Source organism: Marmota flaviventris, chromosome X (assembly GCF_047511675.1).
Source record: "Marmota flaviventris isolate mMarFla1 chromosome X, mMarFla1.hap1, whole genome shotgun sequence".
In the NCBI taxonomy this organism is placed as follows: domain Eukaryota; kingdom Metazoa; phylum Chordata; class Mammalia; order Rodentia; family Sciuridae; genus Marmota; species Marmota flaviventris.
The window spans coordinates 61,318,668-61,321,577 of NC_092518.1; the positions used below are offsets into that span (position 1 = coordinate 61,318,668).

Consider the following 2,910-nt stretch of genomic DNA (forward strand, 5'->3'; position numbering starts at 1 on the left):
TCCCCCATACTCCCCTAAGAAAAATTATAAATCTGAGTAATTGGTTATCCAAAGAATAAAGTTACTAAGTGAGACAGTCCAGATAGTGCTGTGGGACTGATCATAGACTGAATTTTAAGTAATGATGGGGTGTCAAGAATCATGGGGAAAAAAAAACAAAATAGCAAACACACCTGTCTCAGAGAAGGAGATACAGAGCACTAAGAAAAGTGGTAGAGCTACAAAGTTTCAGCATCATGAAGCCAGGCAGAAGAAAGTTTGAAGAGGGAGGGGTTGATCAGAAAAATCAGATGCAACAGATAGCAAGCAAAATGAAGACAACAAAAGAGGAGGTTGGATTTGGTTATTAGCATGCCAGTGGTGAGCCCAGAGAGAGCCATTTCCACGAAATGGAAGAAATAAAATCTGGATGCAGGGGTTAAACTGTGAGTAGGTGTTGAAACAGTGGGTGGAAGCAAGTGGAGCAATCAGCAGCAGAATGCCAAGGGGAAGTGGGAGTGATGAGAACAGTTTGAAAAGAAGAAAACATTTCAAAGACACATTGAAGTATAACTTCAAATGACGCAGAATAGTTATGAATTTCTGGAAATTGACAGCTACAGAGAGAGCATGCATGCATGCAGTTAATTTAATTTATTAGAATTCCTGGAATTTGATATCATGCTATTGTTTATCAAATTCACTTATCCATATTAACTCATGGGATCTTCACTAGATATAAAACAGAACACTTTATGGATGAGGAAGCTAGAGCCCCGAGAGATTTCCCCCAAAGCTCACTGTTAATAAATGCTTTATCCGTATATCATGTTAGGAATGGGTCCATGCAAACATGGATAACAGGAAAGAATGACAGAATGTGAAACTAATAAGAAAAGGTATGAATAACAACAGCGTCTTCAAATAATTGTAGCTGCAAACCAAAGGCATGTCTCTATGTGTATGTAACCTAGAAAAAAAAATTTCATCACACACTAGTCATTTATTTCAGTCACACAAGGATGGTATCACTGTTACAGACAGCTTATGACAGAGCTGTCTGGACCAGATAAGAATAATTAAAGATTTCAGGATTTGAGCCTCTTTACATATCTTTTTTCTATGATATATAAAGATAAACATTTGTACCTATATAAAGAAAACTTTTAAAATCAAGCAAGGGAGTATAAATGAAGACTTGAAAAATTGAAAAGACACAACTTATCCTAAGATACAAGTCTCAGAATTGTATTTCTTGCTAAACTCTTCTGTATATTCATTGATATTATTCTCTAAAAAGATGTGATTTTTTTCCTTCCACATCTTTATTGGTGTATTATGTTTGTAGGTAATGAAGGAATTTGTTGTTAAATATTAATACATGCACACAACATAACAATGTAGTCTGGCCTATATCACATCCCAGCACTTCCCCCTTCCCTTCCCACTCATCATCCCTTAATCCATTTCCTCTACTGATCTCCTTTTGCCTTTCATGAGATCCTTGCCCCCTCCTTCTTTTCCTTTTTCCTCTTCAGGTTTCACATATGAGATAAAACATACACCCCATAATTTTCTGAGTTTGACTTATTTCACTTAACATAATGGTCTTAAATCCCATACATTTTCCTGTAAATGACACAATTTCATTTTTCTTTATAGTGGAATAAAAATTCACATTTTCTTTATCCTTTCATCTGTTGATGAATGCCTAGGCTAGTTCCATAGTTTGGCTACTGTGAATTCTGCTGCTATTAACATGGATATGCATGTATCACTGTAGTAAGATGACTTAAATTCTTAGGATAAATACCAAGAGTGGTACAGCTGGGTCCTATGGTGGTTCCATGCCTAGTCTTTATAAGAACTTCCATACTAATTTCCTTAGTGGTTGTACTAATTTACAATCCAACCAAGAGTGTAAAAGTTTTCCTTTTTTTCCCACATCCCCTCCAGCATTTATTATTGTTTATGTTCTTGATAACCACCATTCTGACAGGTGTGAGGTGAAATTTCAGTGATGTTTTGATTTTCATTTCCTGGATTACCAGAGATGTTGAACATTTTTTTTCATATATTCATTTGCCATTTATATTTCTTCTTTTGAAAAGTGTTTATTTAATTCATTTGCCCATTTATTAATTGGTTTATTTTATTCTATTTGCTGTTATGTTTTTTGAGTTAAAAGACATGATGTTTTAAAAAATATGGTACACTTCATAAATTTGTGTGTTATTCTTGTGCAGGGGCCATGCTAATCTTCTCTGTTTCATTTCAATTTTAATATATGCTCTGCTGAAGCAAGCTCAAAAGACATGATTTTTTTAAAAGAACTTAACAAAATTATTCTAAAGTTCTCTTGGAAAATGAAACATGAGAAGAGGCAGAAAAGTTTTGAAAAATAAAAGTATTGATGAGATACTGATTATAACAGACATTATAATATGTTATAAATTTGCAGCAGTTACAGAAAATGTGTAGCAGTCAGGAATTAGACAAAAATCAATAGAACAGGCCCCAGAAATAGACCTAACATATAGGAAAATTATAAATTATTCATCAAATGTCATTTATTGGATATTTACCTAGCATGTGCCATGGATCTGATCCCTAACACCACAAAAAACAAAAAGAAACAAACAAATAAAACCAAAAAATAAAAAAAGTTGTTGTGACAACTTATTAACAATTTTGACAAAAATATATAAAACATTAAATTAAATTCCTACCTCTGTACTTATGCCAAAGTAGTTTTTTTATGGACCCAAGAATCAGTTAGTTTGTTTGTTTATTTATTTATTTATTCATTCATTTATTTTTTTATTTTATTTTATTTTTTGGATCAGTTTTTAAAAAAATGAATGCAAATCAGGATACAAAAAGAAAACATGTGAAATGTTCAAGAATTCTTGGGGAAGAGAAAATCTAGAA

General features: G+C 32.9%; 1 non-coding gene across 1 annotated transcript; it reads right to left on the minus strand.

Annotated features, from left to right (window-relative positions):
• Positions 1 to 2,180: 2,180 nt before the first annotated feature.
• Positions 2,181 to 2,285, minus strand: LOC114093162 (U6 spliceosomal RNA). Its single transcript, XR_003582864.1, has one exon. It is a non-coding gene; the product is annotated as a U6 spliceosomal RNA (small nuclear RNA).
• Between the last annotated feature and the right edge of the window lie 625 nt (positions 2,286 to 2,910).